This window comes from Kogia breviceps, chromosome 3, assembly GCF_026419965.1.
Source record: "Kogia breviceps isolate mKogBre1 chromosome 3, mKogBre1 haplotype 1, whole genome shotgun sequence".
NCBI classification, from domain to species: domain Eukaryota; kingdom Metazoa; phylum Chordata; class Mammalia; order Artiodactyla; family Physeteridae; genus Kogia; species Kogia breviceps.
The window spans coordinates 173,707,506-173,724,788 of NC_081312.1; the positions used below are offsets into that span (position 1 = coordinate 173,707,506).

Here is a 17,283-nt window from a genome sequence, read left to right on the forward strand (position 1 = left end):
CACAAATATGTGGAAATTAAACAACACACCCTTGAACAACCAATGGGTCAAACAAGAAACCAAAAGGAAATTAGATGATATATTGAGACAAATCAAAACAAAACCACAATATACCAAAATTTATGTGATGCAGCAGAAGTACTAAGAGGGAATTTTATAGCCATAAATGCCTACATTAAAAAAGAAGAAAGTTCTCAAGTAACCTAACTTTACATCCCAAGAACCTAGAAAAAGCACAAACTAAGCTCGAAGTTAGCAGAAGGGAGGAAATAATAAAGATTAGAAAAGAAATAAATGAAAAAGAGACCAGAAAAACAATGCAAAAACCAACAAAACTAAGAGATGGTTTTTGAAAAGATTAGCAAAAATGACAAACCATTAGACTAACTAAGAAAAAAGAAATGACTCACATAAAATCAGAAATGAAAGAGGAGACATTACAAGTTATAGCACAGAAATATAAAGGATGACAAGAAATTACTATGAACAATTATCCACCAACAAATTGGATAACCTAGAAGAAATGGATAAACCCCTAGAAACATAAAACCTAGAAAGACTGAATCCTTAAGAAGTAGAAAATCTGAGCACATCTGTAATTTGTAAGAAAATTGAATCAGTAATCAAAAAACTTCCGACAAGGAAAGCCCATGACCATATGGCTTAATGGCTGAAGCGTACCAAAGATTTAAGAATTAACAGCAATCCTTCTCAATCTCTTCCAAAAAATAGAAGAAGAGGGAATACTTCCAAACTTATTTTATGAGGCCAGTATTACTGTGATACCAAAGCCAAAAAAGACATTACAAGAAAAGAAAACTACAGACCACTATCCCTGATAAACATAAATGCAAAAATTCTCAACAAAATACAAGCAAACCAAATTCAACAACACATTGAAAGGATCATTAAACCATTACCAAGTGGGATTTATCCATGGGATGGGATTGAAGGATGGTTCAACATATGAAAATCAGTTAATGTGATACACCATATTTCCTAGCAAGAGCAATTAGGCAAGAAAATGAAATAAAAAGTGTCCAAATTGGAAGGGAAGAAGTAAAATTTTCTCTGAGGATGACATGATTTTATACTTTGAAAACCTTAAGGACCTCCCAGAAAAAACCTGTTAAAACTAATAAACGAGTTGAGTAATGTTGCAGAATATAAAGTCATTATGCAAAAATTAATTGTGTTTCTATACATTAACAACAAACTATCTGAGAAGAAAATCAGGGAAGAATCCCATTTACAACAGCATCAAAAGAGAAAAAATACATAGGAATGGATTTAATCAAAGAGATGAAAGACTTGCACACTGAAAACTACAAAACATTGATGAAAGAAATTGAAGAAGATTGAAATAAATGGGAAAACATCATGTGTTCATGGACTGGAAGACAATATTTTTTAAATGTCTATACTCCCCAAAGCTATCTACAAGTTCAGTGCAGTCTCTACCAAATGCTAATTGCATTTTTTACAGAAATAGAAAGAAAAAATCTTAAAATTCATATGAAATCACTAAAGGTTCTGAGTAGTCAAAATAATCTTGATAAAAAACACAAAGATGGAGGTACCACACTGCCTTTTTTTTTCTAAAAGGGTATTTCTTTTCAAAGTGGGTTTTTGTTTGTTTGTTTTGGTTTGTTTTGATGGTTTCTAGCCTTTTTTTTTTTTAAGACAATTTATTTATTTTTAGCTGCACGGCATGTGGGATCTTAGTGCCCCAACCAGGGATTGAACCCATGCATTGGAAGGGCAGTCTTAACCACTGGACCACTAGGGAAGTCCCGGTATTACACTTCCTAATTTCAAAACATATTACAACACAGTAATTAAAACAGTATGGTACTGACATAAAGATAGACTGTATACCAACGGAATGGAACAGAAAGCCCAGAAATAAATCCATGAATATACGATCAACTGATCTTCAACAAGGGTGCCAAGAATACACAATGGGGAAAGAATTGACTCTTCAACAAATGGTGTTGGGAAAAGTGAATATCCACATGCCAAAGAATGAAATCGAAACTTTATCTTACATCATACACAAAAATCAATTCAAAATGAATTAAAGACTTTAACATAAGACCTGAACCTGTAAAACTCCTAGAAGAACACATAGGGAGAAAGCTTTTTGACATTGAGCCAGGCAATGATTTCTTGGATTTGACAGCAAGAGCAAGGGTACAAAGCAAAATAAACAAATTGGACTATATCAAACTAAAAAGCTCTGCACAGCAAAGGAAACCATCATTAAAATGAAAAGGCAACCTATGGAATGGAAGAAAATATTTGCAAACCATATATCTAATAAGGGGTTAATATCTAAAATACATAAGGATTTCCTATAACTCAATAGCACAATAATGAATAACCCAGTTAAAAAAGGCTTTGATAGATATTTCTCCAAAGAAGACATACAAATGACCAACGTTTGTTTTCATCTGGTGAAAAGATGCTCATCAGAACTAATCATCAGGAAAATGCAAATCAAAATCACAATGAGATATCACTTCACACCTGTTAGGATGGCTGTTGTATAAAAAAAAATAGAGATAACAAGTGTTGGGACTTCCCTGGTGGTGCAGTGGTTAAGAATCCACCTGCCAGTGCAGGGGACACAGGTTCGATCCCTGGTCCGGGAAGATGCCACATGCTGCGGAGCAACTAAGCCTGCGTGCCACAACTACCGTGCCTGCCTTCTAGAGCCCGCGAGCCACAACTACTGAAGTCTGTACACCTAGAACCTGTGCTCCGCAACAGGAGAAGCCACTGCAGTGAGAAGCCAGCACACTGCAAGGAAGAGTAGCCCCCGCTCGCTACAACTAAAGAAAGCCCACACACAGCAACAAAGACCCAAAGCAACCAAAAATAAATTAAAAAAAAAAATTTTAAGTAATAATAATAAAAAATTTTAAGTGTGTCTTTTAAAAACAAAGGTAACAAGTGTTGGCCAGAATGTGGTGAAATTGGAACACTTGTACACAGTTGGTGAGACTGTAAAATGGTGCAGCTGCTATGAAAAACAGTATGGAGGGCTTCCCTGGTGGCACAGTGGTTGAGAGTCCACCTGCCGATGCAGGGGACACGGGTTCGTGCCCCGGTCCGGGAAGATCCCACATGCCGCGGAGCGGCTGGGCCCGTGAGCCATGGCCGCTGAGCCTGCACATCCGGAGCCTGTGCTCCGCAACGGGAGAGGCCACAACAGTGAGAGGCCCACGTACTGCAAAAAAAAAAAAAAAAAAAAAAAAAGTATGGAGGTTCAAAAAATTAAAAACAGAATTACCATATGATCCAGCAATCTCACCTCTGGGTATTTACCCAAAAGAATTGAAAGTAGAATCTTGAAGAGATACTTGCACTGCCATGTTCATTGCAGCATTATTAACAAAGCCAAGATGTAGAAACAACTTAAATGTCCATCAACAGATGAGTGGATAAAGAAAATATATACATATGACAGAATATTGGTCAGCCTGACCAAAGAGGGAGATCTTGCCTTATGCAGCCACATGGATGAACTTTGAGGACTTTGTGCTAGGTGAGATAAGTTAGTCACAAAAGGACAAACACTGCAGGATTCCACACTTACAGGATGTGTCTAACATAGTCACACTCACAGAAGCAGTGAGTAGAATGGCGGTTGCCAGAGGCTATGAGGAAATGAGAAGCTGCTGTTCAATGGGTATAAAGTTTCAGTTATGCAAGTTGGATGAGTTCTAGAGATCTGCTGTACAACATTGTGCTTAGAGGTAACAACACTGCCCTGTGCACTTCAGCAATTAAGAGGGTAGATCTCCTGTCAAGTGTTCTTACCACAATTTAAAAAGGTGGATGAATAACCAAATATTTTGTGTAAACTTTGCCTGAGATCTCAGAGTGTCAATCTCAGGGTTACCCTTTCTCATAACAAAGTTACTTTTCCCAGAGGGCAAATATTCTGAGAAACATTTGATATCCAGAAAGTTCACAGGTCCTAATGTACACCTTCTAATGTTTTCTAACACTCCTTGAAACATTTTGATTAGCACTTGAATTTTATTTGATAGTCTCTCCCTGAGTCTTTCAGTTACTGAACAACAGAGAGATGTAAACTTAAGTTGTTCACTTGTGAAAATATTTTAAAAGTTCTAATTCCCTTTTAGTATTCAGTCTGACCCTAACCTGACTTTAGATTTTAAGTAGCTCCTTCTCCTCGTTGAATAGTCTTTATTACTTTTTTCCTAGAAAAGAAATCCTCCCCTGCATTTCAGCTCCATGTGTTTTTCTCCATTACCCTCTGATTCAGTGGTGAAATATCCAGTGGGAATCTTTACTGACCATTTTACTTTTTTCAGTCTGTCTATCTGTATTAGGTTGGGAACCCTTAGAATAAGACTTCTGTGCGAGTATATTTATAACATTTATACAATTATGTTTTATAGATTTTTAAGTACACTGATTTTATTGCTTTGCATTTATTTAACATTATGTCAATATTTTCTGCTGCCTTAGTTTATTCCAAAGAGAGGTCTGCATGAAAGTTGGAAAGAACATCTTTATCATGAAACATATTTGCTGTATCTCTTTATATAATACTTGTGAAATACTGATGTTGCAGACAAATGCCTTGTCAGCAAGAAAGTAAATGCATTTGTCAGATATACTAGGCTCTACTTAAGGTTTTCTTTAGACCACAGAAGATGACAAGTCAAAGTGCAGTAAGTGACCCTTGAAGTGATTTTTTCAGTTCCCTGAAGAGTAGTTTATCTATGCGTGTCATGCATCCTCACCTTAACTGAGGCAGACGCACAAATCCAGTTTCATGGTTAAATTAGCAGGTAATCCCTCCCGTTTGTAGGCCTTGAAATGGTGCTTATCCGTCCAAGGACTCTGATTATACCGGATCCCCAAACTTTCTGCTTCGGAGCACAAGGGTTTAATTCCAAGACAACTGACTCAACAGGGAAACTTCAGTGATGGAAAACCACTGTATAACCCCTTTGGATGTGATACCTAAGGTTGCATATGAGTGACAGAAATTGGATTAAGCTGTTTGCACACTTTTATTCTGAAACCACCCTTTCAGCCTAGATTTAGCTTTTTCTCCACCAGTTTCCTCATCTTAGTAAATGGCACCATCATCTTCCAGTAGATTCCCTCCTCAGCTTTCTCACCTTATATCCAATAAACCATCTGGACATTGTTCTACTTCTGAAAAAAGTCTGATGTGGGCTTCCCTGGTGGCGCAGTGGTTGAGAGTCCGCCTGCCGATGCAGGCGAACACGGGTTCGTGCCCCGGTCCGGGAAGATCCCTCATGCCGCGGAGTGGCTGGGCCCGTGAGCCATGACCGCTGAGCCTGCGTGTCCGGAGCCTGTGCTCCTCAATGGGAGAGGTCACAACAGGGAGAGGCCCGCGTACCGCAAAAAAAAAAAAAAAATGTGGTTCTGCTTCTCTCCACCTCCCTCTTAGTTTAACCCTATTCCTTCTGTCCATGGATTATTGAAATAGTGAACTGTTCACCCTATTTCAAGTATGGTTCCCCCTTACTCATTGTCTATACTCCGCCTGAATGAACTTAAAAATTTTTTTGAAATATTTCAGCTGTACAAAAAATATGAATAATACAGAAAACGTGTGTGTACTCAATACAGATTGAAGGGGGTAAAATAGACACGGTTGAATTTTGCTATGTACCCTTCTCCATGTGTTCTTCACTCTTTCTCTGGAAATAAACACTCTCCTGAATGTGGTGTTTATCAGAATGATTTTCCCGTAAAGCAGATCTGGTCATGTTAAGTCTCTGCTTCAACCTTTCAATGTGTTCCTGTAGCCTTTGAAAAAAAGTCCCCAAAGCTTTGCCACGGCTGGCACGGCCTCCCAGAGACTGACCCCTGGCTGTTGCTCTCCAACTTCATCATACACACACCATTCTCTGCGCAGTCCAGAGAATGTCCTCTCCCTGCTGTAACCTCAGTGCCTAGTGTAACCCCCTCAGACATACCAAGCACTCAACCATTGCTTGCAGACTGGATGCGGGCATGGATGACTGCATGTTGAGACACAAACATGAACAAGTCGTGGCCCCCGTCCTCTAGAGTCTGTAACAGGTGATAAGGAGGAGAGAGGCCAGGGGATGGATATGAAAATAAACAATTGTAACTCAGTGTGATAAGACCTATAATCGAAGTAGGATGAGCATAGGGCTGGAACACGAAGGGTGTGATCAGATCTCCTGGAGTTGGAGAGGATAAAAGAAGGCTTCACACAACAGGAGACATTTAAATTGAAGCTTAAAAAATGAATAAGATTTTTCAGGGCACAGAAGGAGGAAAGCGTATTTCAGGCAGAAAAAGTAGCATGTGAAAGTTCATAAAACCCATGGCACCCACAGAAAGCTGTGAGTCGCTGAAGCCCAGGGTGCATGTGGAGGAGAGGTGGGAGATAAAGTCGAAGAGCCAGGCAGTGACCAAAGCATGGATGGCTTTACTTGTGAGGTGGTGGCGTTTGGAGATTGAACAATTCTCATTCTTGAAAACCAATGTATTACTTATATGCAAGACAGTCTGCCAAGCCAAGCAGCATGTATACAGAGATGAGTGCCTTGACCCAATATTTTTAAAGGCTTAGCTAACGAGATAAAACAAATCCACAATGCAATTTTTTTTTTAACCACTTTCTCCTCAAATATAAGGTTCTCTGAAATGGCTATATCTAATGAAATTGGGGTTGTGTATACTCTTTGTAAAGTCATTGGGTAGCAGCCATAAACCAGAGGGGCCTCCACGTCACTCTGACACCTGCGGTAAGACTGTGTCTTAGTATCAGGTCTTGAAAAACCTCCAGCGTTGCAGAGCCTACAGAGGCTGGCAGTGGCCACCTGAGGGAGAGTGGTGACCCGCGTTCATGCGATTTCAGGCTCCACCTTTTGCAGGATGGTGCAGGTTTAGTTGGGGACCTGTGCTGACCCACTAGCCAAGGTCAGCAGTGAGTAGACACTCACTGGAGTGATTTCAGCCCTTTGTTGGTAGCAACAGGAGAGAACCATTTTTTTAGCTTAAGGAGGGTCATCTTCCTCAAATAACATGTAAATACTCCTGACAGGGGATAAAGATTGTATGCCATTCACACTGTAGTAGATAATAATTCATCAATAACAATATAATTCATCATAATAATTCAGATTCTTCCTGAGAGAAGATTTAAATAGGAAAGAGAGAGCTGACGGTCATTATGTACCTGAGTAGGGTTTCTGATAATGACAATGTTAAAGCCTGAACAATGAACTCCAGCAAATTTTGCCTAGTTCTCCCCAGGCCTCCCATATCCCAAATTTGTAGAAAGGTTAAAACATCATTCATTTTAATTTTAATATATTTAAAGAGGTATTACTTTAAAACTGGTGTCTGATTGAATATAGGCTTGCCCTGATTTTGTCGAACTTTGGGCACATATGCGAGGTGCCCTATTATGGCTGGGTTATGTCATCGAGGCCAAATTCACCTGCAGCCACCTTGACTGCTCCATTCACACACTGACCAGGACCTGTGGATAGACGTCCAGGGAAAGAATTCTTCCCAGCATGGCGAACCTTTTCATTCTCTGCCTTAGCAGACATAAAGGTGAAATAAAAGAAAATTCCTCCCTTCAGTTCTGATCAGTCTGAATCAGTTACACAAAAGCACATTTGAGATACGAGCTTTTGCTGCTCTTCCACAAAAGCTACATGTTAGAGAACCCGGTCATCAATTACAGAATAGCTTCCATGCATTCCCGTGGTCCCCTTTGAGAAGTGCCTCTTTCAACCTAAGAAGATCATAGCTTTGCTCCCCCAGCCTTTTTGGCAGATGTGAATGTAAAGGTGTTGAAAATAAATACAAGAATCTTTCATTTTCCTTGGGAGGCAATAAAATGTTGCCACTAAACATGGAAGGTCCTTTTCTACTGGCCATACCAGTTAACCTAAGACCTGGTGTAGCATTATTCATTCACTCTGGGTGGTCCCAGAGTTGTGGTTCTATTGCTTGCCTATCTATTGCTTTGCTCCACACCCATTTCTGTCTGTTTCCAGTAAGTATTATTCTGGTCAAAGGTCGAATAAAATGAGAAGTAAATAGCCACTTTTGCCAGTAACATTTCCTACTGCTTTCCTTTGGTTGGATAGTCAGATGTTAAGTATAATTGAAGTAAAATGTTGAGAAGGAAGTAGAAAAATAAGGTCTCTGATTCAAGTAGCAAGAAAAGTAACATTTTCAGATATCTAGGGATTGATGGCTTAGATTCTATTTGTCGGAGGTACGTATGAAGTAAGAAGAGGTAAAATACAGTCACATATAAATACAAATAGAAATCGGTTGACCATCACAAAATATCCATAGTTGAATGTGTATGAATGCTTGAATACATACTTAAGAATTTTAGAATCTAAGCAGTCTTTGCAGTGACTCCCAAGGTCAAGGAAAATGCTTTATCGGCATTTTGATCCAAATAAATATATTCAGTCAAATTTTTTCACAGTAAGATTATAGGAAGTAGAATCTCTAACATTTGAATTAGGATCTAGTTTGTGAAATAAATGGTAATTCTAACCAAATTCTACTCTTTTTTGCCTCAATGACCATATCCTGAATGAATATGAGTAGGAACTCTCTCTGGTAGAAGAATATATATCCTTATAAACTCTCCCCTAGTCAACACTAGGAAGAAATCACCCTGAATAAACGAACCTGATTTTTTTTTGGTTGTTTATGTTTTCATTTTGTGTGAGGGAAAGAGTTGGGAGAGAAATATTAAAATTATAATAGATGTGAAAAGGTCTTAGGGCTTCTTTTAATCTCTCACTGCTCTCAGTAATTGCAGTATCTCCTAAAATAGAGTTGATACATTTTATGTAAGAGTACATTATATCTGTGAACATAAATGCATTTTTAAAAGCTCGATCTACTGTGTGTTAACTAAGATATTGATGGGCTTGTGCAACAGGATCAGCAAAATGGGTAAAATCATGCTTAAAATGCTTTCAAAAGAAGTAAGCTGATTGGATTTTATTGTGCTTCAGATTTTAAGATACTCTTATCTGTTTTGTATTGATTTACAAAATCTATGTACTCTAAGATGCTCTCTCTGTATATATATGTATGTACATATATGTGTGCATATACATATGTGTGTATATATGGGTGCATATACACGCAATACACACGTATATAAAAACAAAGCCAAATATGTTATAAATTCCTTTCTTTTCTTTTTTTTTTTTTTTTTTGCGGTACGCGGGCCTCTCACTGTTGTGGCCTCTCCCGCTGTGGAGCACAGGCTCCGGACGCGCAGGCTCAGCAGCCATGGCTCACGGGCCCAGCCGCTCCGCGGCACGTGGGATCTTCCCGGACCGGGGCACGAACCTGCGTCCCCTGCATCGGCAGGCGGGCTCTCAACCACTGTGCCACCAGGGAAGCCCTTTTTTTTTTCTCTCTCTCTTTCTTTCTTTCTTGAATAGAGTTTTTCTTTCAGCATCTAGTGTTTTGGGCGTTCAAATTATAGGGCACATTGAAAGTACAAAGCACAAAGTGTGTAACGTGAATATACAATCGGGCCAATGCTCTTTTGTTATGGCAGTTTTGTCTCTCTCACTGAACACTCATCTCCTTACAGGACCAAACTACTGAAACATTTGAGAAAATAGAGTTAGGATCACAACTCTGAGAGTGTAAAAAGGGCACATGTTTCAAGGAGATTGAAAATATCACAGAAGTTTGATCCTGAGCATAGGACTGCAGCAATCAAGAGCACAAGAGGAGAAAAATCAGTGCAACTGCAGAGGGAGCCTCCACAGAGCTCTGATTTTAAAAGGATGTCAGAGCCATGCAGATACTCGATATGTATGTGCTGAATGGTGGAATTGCAGCTATGTTTGTAGAGTCCTTTTTCATCAATTAATGCACACAGCAATGCTGTTTGAAAGGCAGTTAATTTTAGCCTAATTTTACAGAAGAAGTTGCAACTCAGTGAGAGTTAAGTGATGACATGAGATCGGATGGTGCAGCTTGTAAAACATGAACAAGTCAAATCTGAGCCTTTCCATTACACTTTGCCTTTTCATGGAGAGAAGTGCATATATGTATATATATATGTATATACATACACAATATGTTTATTACATATAATATATATATATACACACACTATACATACAACCTGTTTACGTATGGTCTATATATATATCCATCTGAAACAGTATATAAGACACTAGATCGGATGTATAAGCTCACGGCTAAGGTGTTAAAACCCAAGCCCATTGAGACATTTGGGATATTTCAGTTAAGCTGGAGAAGAAAGGAAGGAACAGGCCTTCGGTTTGGGACTGGTGGTGCAAGGAAGGTGGCCGTCTTTGAGAAGCAACGCTCTCCTACTCCTGTGCAGATGAATGGTATTTCTCTTGCACTGAAAAGGGAAGGACAATGAGGAGACTGTCAGTCCATTCAAGACACCTCATGACTCGGATGGATTCTGGTAAAACTTGGGGATAAGATTTCTCTCTCTCCTAGGATGTGTAAACAATAATGGAAAATGAAAACATTTCTGGAGGAATAAAGGTGGAAAAGTGTAGTTATCTTTTCAAAAATATAGAATAAAATTGGTTTTGGAAACTAGAGGCCAGGTAGACTGAAATTCTAGGCACGAATCTCAATGAGGTTTTCTCCTGCTGTGTTTTTACTTTAAATTTACCCTATTTATAAAGTAGGACACGCAGTACTACAGAGTGGTCAATAAATACAGTAAGGTCTCATGATGTAGAGGCTACCTGAAGGTGGCCTCTCATTACATTTAGTCATCTTCCTGCCAGGGCTGTTTCCAGACCTTTAAAAATGGATTTCAATGAGAGTTTTTAAGTCCTTGGAAAAGGAAGGGACAGTTTTCATTGTTCCTCGTGGTAGTGGGGAGCCGTGGACATGGAATGAAAGCCGAGCAAGGCATGAGCTCTTCTCTCTAGAGCAGGACAGAGCCTGGATGGAAGCCCAGCTGATAATCTAGAGATGTTCTAGGTGGTTTCCCAAAGGGTTTATTTAGGATCCGGTAAATGGGCAGAAATTCCAGGGGAGCCGATATTTATAGGTCAGGAAATAAAAGTGGTTGCCTTCTAGAAAAACTGCACACAAGGAGCAAGGTTCAATATACTAGGTGGGATTTGAGAGAAAGGCTTTGCAAACACAGGACAGCATACCCCAAACCAAGCAGACCTCAGGTGTAGGGACTAACTCCCAACTATAATTTGGCTGCTGTATGTAAGTCCAGCATTTGACAACAGGATCCCTGGATCCTCAGTCTAGGGCCACAAGTAATTCAAAGCAACCCTCCCCTTCTCCCCCTTGCAAGAGTAAGACTTTCAAAATATAGTACCTGGATCCATCGGGACAGAGGGCATGGACTTGATTTTCAGGTAAAAAGGAGCAATGCAATGCCTTCATGGAAAGCATGGAGCTCATGCACTACCCAATTCCTGGGGCTGCCATTCACTGTCTGCAGTGTGAAAGGACCCCTCTCTGGAAATCCCAGATAATCAGAAGCCTTTAGAACAGAGGGAAGAGGGGAGCTGTTGACCGTAACGACTAAGAATTAACATGAGTTAAGAACATGTTACATTATTTATTTGAATAAGATGGAGAAGAAATAAGAAATAAGTTGCATCTTATAAGAAATAAGATGGAGAAGGCAAGAACTGCAGGCAACAATTTTGTTAATAGTTCAGAATGAAAATGAAAGAAGTCATGGATTTTTGTCTCTCTTCCTTTCCTCACCTACATAATTCTGGCTCCTGTTCTTTCCTTCTGGAGTTGGAGAGAGGCACTTTATATCATCAACATAAATTTTATATTGGTAACTTCATGACCATAATTTGCAGCCAATAACCAAGTTGTCACTGGTTGCTTTTCTGCCCCAGAGGGTGACTGTTGTGATTTGTCGTCCCCAATGTGGCCTTAAGCCAATAGGATAAAGACGTCTATGAGATGTGATATATCTTGACATATATAAGTTTTCAGTGTATAAAATATGATTGACACCCGGTTGGAATTGTAAAGGAAAGGTATTTGGTAATTGACAAGAGTATGGGTTGCTTCCTAGGAGCCCATGGTTAGTAAGTTCATAGGAACTTCAGAAATGCGTCTGCCTTTTCCTTTAACTGTCTAAGTTGCATGTACACACCAATATCCTCACAGTGAACTATGTGGTCTACTAGCAACAATTTTGACCAGAGGAAACCTGTCACATGAAACCTGTCATTCATCCTACAGTTGCAGCTGGCAGGCAGTTAGTTACCAGATAACTTACCACAACTTTTAATTTTCAAATTAGCAGTTGCTGCCACATACGGTTTTGTTTAAAAGGCTAACTGAATCACAAACAAGTATTTGTCTGAAAGGGGCTAGTTTATAGCACGTGATAATATATTGTGATTCATAAAATGGCATTTGTGCAAAATGTCAGTTGAATTATGCTCAAACTGCATTTGTTGGCTTCGAGCAAGTTGTCCACCACAAACACAGAGCAACTGATAAAACAATAACCATAGACAACACCCAGTTAAACAACTCAGTTCTTCATGCATAGAGATGGGACAGGTCGTGTATAAGGTTACGGAAGGATCACTGTGAGGAATCTGTTCTCCAAATCTTCGTGGATAAAAGACCATAAATTTCAGATCTATTTGATTAACGTGTAGGGGTCATGGTACACATGTCATAAAGGTGGCAACAGTTGCATACACCATTGTCATTTGTACTCTAAAGGCATTTAAATATAAGTGTTCAGTGCCCTAAAGGCATACCCATCAGATCCAACCTTTCCTCTGGGGTCAGAAATATCAGCTGAAAGATGATGAAGTAAAATATTTTATGTAGCTCTTTACACATTAAAGTTTCACAGAATGTTTCACAGGAAATTATAGCCTTTTCATACTTCCTTCATAACTGTGACACTCTCAATTAAATGAAACGACCATCTGCAACCAATAGGAGGTTGATATTTTTACAAGGTGCTATTCCATCAGAATGTAAGGAAGCATATCTACATAAGTGTAGACCTTTGGACATTAAGGCTGTTTTATTACCTGTTGTCTTGTAGTTAGGTTCAGTGGTACACCTTAACCCAAATTGGAATAATGCAAAGAAACACGTATCATATCACTTGAGTCTGAAGCACAATTTTGATATTATATAAACATCCTAGTGCAGGTCTAGCCAACTATTAGGCATTAGGCAGAAAAGGCTTCAAGGGGTGAAAAATAGAACTTAATTGATTTTTTTCTGCAATGTTTTTGTTTTAAACACTATCTTTGAGTGTTTTTAATGTATTAACTCATTCAGCCATCATAACAACCCAATGATATAGATATTACTCCTCCATTTAACAGATTAGGGAACTGAGCCACATAGAGGTCGGGAACTTATGTCACACAGCTAGGAAATAATTTGATTTCACCGTCAAATATATTCCCTAATCATATGTCATTCACCTACCAATTTGAGAGTCATTTGGTGGATTTTGATGGAAGAATCTATTTTAACTCTATTTGTACAATTTGCAGTTAAAAGAATAGAGGCTGAAGCAGTACAATAAAAGTAGCAGGATTTAAGATGACTGCCATTCTGTTCCAAGGTAGAGGTATTGGAGCTTTCACAGAGAGGACAGGTCTTTTATTCCTCAAACTCCTTGTTTAAGTATGAAATCCAGTGAGGGAGAGTATATAGTTCTGGACACATAATGAATTCTAAAGTATGATGTGACGAGGTCATAAAATTTGGAATCGGAAGACCAATTCTAGCCATGTGGCTTTAAGCAAATTACCCAGCCTCATTACATGCTTCACTTAATAAATAGAAATAATAATAATATAATTCCTTTCAAAGTTATTATAAGGATACAGTGAAGAGAATATATGAAAATAATGTAATTGGTAAAGTGGTATGTAGATATCGGTTAATTTCACAATGATCACAATAATATTTGTAGTTAGTAAATATATAATTGTGGTTAATAAATATATAATGATTGGGTAAGGGTTATTCATGCCAGGACTTACAATGATAGAATCCTCAAATGATTTGATGAGGTTTACAGATTTAATACTAGATTATTCAAGTGACTAGAGACCATCTACAGAAACAGCCCAAGGAGATCCTTCAGTTGCACGAGCAAAGCTGTCAATTACAGCTGAGCTCAGAACTTGACTTTAGGTTTACTCCTGAAGGCAAGAGAAATGCAGTGTGTAGCTATCACTTGAAATTCAAAAAACAAAATGCATTTGCTTCTCTTATTTGGATCTTTTAAGTGGAGGTATCTTTCTGGGTTCCAAATTACCTGGGTAATAACCACTTTTCTACAAATCTTATGACTAGGTAGATGAGTGCTATTTAAATTAGAAGCACATAGTGAATAAAAGAGACATTTTGTGATTAGCTCTTCAAATGGCTACAACCAAGTTTGAAAAAAAACAGTAAATATATGTTGCCTAAACTGAAAAATGAAATTTTTTTCTGTACAACTAGACATGACCAAGACAACTAAAGAAAAGAGACAAATGTCTAAACGGGGTATTGGTAGCTATGAATTCCTTTGAAGATTTGGAAAAGATTTATTCCATTAAAGGACTCTACTTTGCATAGCTGGTTCTTATTCAACACCTGATTACACTTCCCTCCCTGCTCTCAGCAGGCCTGTAAGGTTTCTCTCCACTCAGTTATTAATCACTGCTGAAATGATATTTTTTAAACCGAGGAATGTAAGGAGAACCCAGTAGAGCCCATCGCTACAATCAAGCATTTTACTTCATAGTCACTAAGAGCTAACCTAAGATAATGAAGGAATTGCGTTTCATGGGGCTAAGTAAACAAGAAATATTCTCTGAATTAGCAAAATTAAACTCATTTTGTGGAGTAGTAGAGTTTTTGTATCCTTGGATTGTTTTTCACATTAGTCTTGGTGGTGGTAGTAGTAATAGTGGTAGCAGATTAATAGTAGTGGCAGACTCTTTCTTGTTAGTAGTAGTTGTAGCAGCTATAATACTCATAGGGCTAGTACATATAATTTATATTAATGTTATAATAATAGAAGAATCAAGAGTTGTAATTATAACTTTTACACATTAGCAAATTCTTCCATCATTTTACTTAGTTCTTTGGGAATAATTTGAGACTTCACCTTTAAAATTTGGGAAATTGTAGTTCTAGAAAACTTTTTCCTGATGAGAGGAAGCAGCAGATGATGATTCTCATGATCTGAAAGACCGAGTTATATACAATAGAATGGAAAATAATGTTTTGCCAAATCTATAAAAATAAATATAAATCTTATTTATTTTAAAAACTAATAGTAATAATTAAGTATCTGAAATCATTAATGGCTCTGCATTTTTCAATTCTGTTTTTCTAGGAATTGCTGCTGCAATTTCTTACAGAGTTGTTTTGGTGAATGAATTTTGTATTGATTTAAAATTATCTTACTGCCTTGAACTACTGCCTTCTTTATTCTTTAAATAAATCAGTTTCTCTTATTAATACATGGAGAATTTAAAGTAAGGGAATAACTATCCAGAGCTACTGTCCCTGAAAGAACACTTTCAGAGTATAATTCAATTTTTTCCTTAAAAGATCATATTTATAGAATTTTTGTATCCATTTTAATGGTGACTATAAAAGCCTATAAAAGCCTGCTGGTGAGGATAGGAGAAAAAAAGTAAATCATAGACCCTGAAAAATAGTCGCTCTTCATCTTTATAATTTTAAGGATGTGATGTTGGACTTTGAACGTTGAGAGCGTGGCTCTGAAAATTACAGGGAACTCAAACAAAAGCAATGACTATTCCACCCTATCATAATATCTTTCAGTACGCTTGAGCTACGTGAAATTGCAAATATACAAAGTTCTGCTCAAGACATAGGGAATTTATTTTGAAAGATATTTTTTGGCAAACGAGAAACAAAGAGTAATGGATGATGAAAACATGCTAAAGATTTTACCAGTTTAAGTATCTTTTATAAAGGTGAATAGCTATGATTCAATTATACCTTCGATGAAAAATAAGAAAGAAGTCAAAGGAAAGATGACATTGCTGGAAAGACAGAAATTGATTTCAAAGTAAATAACTACAGATTTAATTCTCCAATAACTTACCGAGAAACTACAGTTGAGAATTTGAAACAATAAAGGCCATGATATGCCAATGAAAGCTTTATTCAGAACATGAAGTGAGATAAAGGTTTTACACTTTTAGAAGTTTAAATTCTACATAATTTTGTGGTTTTTAAAAAAAATCCCACTTTTTAAATTAATTCTTATGGAAATAGAAAAATGATCTATAGTAACCCCAGATATGTAGTTAACTTCTGATTGCCTAAACATTACAATTGCATTGTCACAAATAACTTGCTTTGGATTTTATTTTGTAATAATGTATGTGTGTATGTGTCCATTTTTTATGTTCTTAATTGTGCACTTCCTAGATTAATATGAAAAATTAGTTGGTATTCCCTGAGCTGACTCTCCTTTTAGGCAGCTAAAGACCTTGGAGGCACGAAGCCAGTATAGGATTAACAATTTGTCATGGATAGTCCACAAAGTAAACAAACCCAGTGTGAATAATTGAAAGTGGGTAGGGTTGTAACATGGGAGGTATTGAAAGTTAATTCAAGAGGAAGTTCTCCATAGTAAATTCCCTCTCCTTGTCCAACAGCTAGATTAGGCTGGCATTGATAACTCTCTAAATAGAGAGGCATTTGTGCATTATCAATGTTTTAACATCTTGTCTGAAAACATATAGTCTTTACCTCCTTGATACAGTGCTACTTGAGCAATCTGAGAAATGTGAAGTTCTTCCATGAGTGTTTAGCCTCCTTTCAACTTTGAAAAGATGGTCCAAAACATTTTCTGCATTTTAATATTAAAGATACATATGTGTGATTTCTAAAATGTCCTAAACTGAGATTAAGAAAAGGAATTCAACATCATGAAACTACATTCATTTGTAAACTGGACTTGCCTGTTTGACTAGTGTTGATAGCAAGGGATTTACTACAGGCAAGTTTAATGTTTGAATTACTTATAGTGCTATTAGCCTCTTCAGCCTAATACTCGCTTCCAGGTAATAGTTACTTTCTTGCAATTAAAGTTGTACATACTACAGATTGCCGATTTACCAGTCTGCAAGGTGCTACCAAATTGTATGGGAATTTGTCACTTAATCCAGACTCAACTATTGCTGATCAGACTTTAAGACATTAATTATGTTTCTTTTTTTTTAG

The 17,283-nt window shown here is 37.7% G+C and overlaps 1 protein-coding gene across 4 annotated transcripts in view; it reads left to right on the top strand.

Moving 5' to 3' along the window:
- PLXDC2 (plexin domain containing 2) overlaps positions 1 to 17,283 on the top strand; it is a 434,034-nt gene that overhangs the window by 265,537 nt on the left and 151,214 nt on the right. The window lies entirely within an intron of this gene.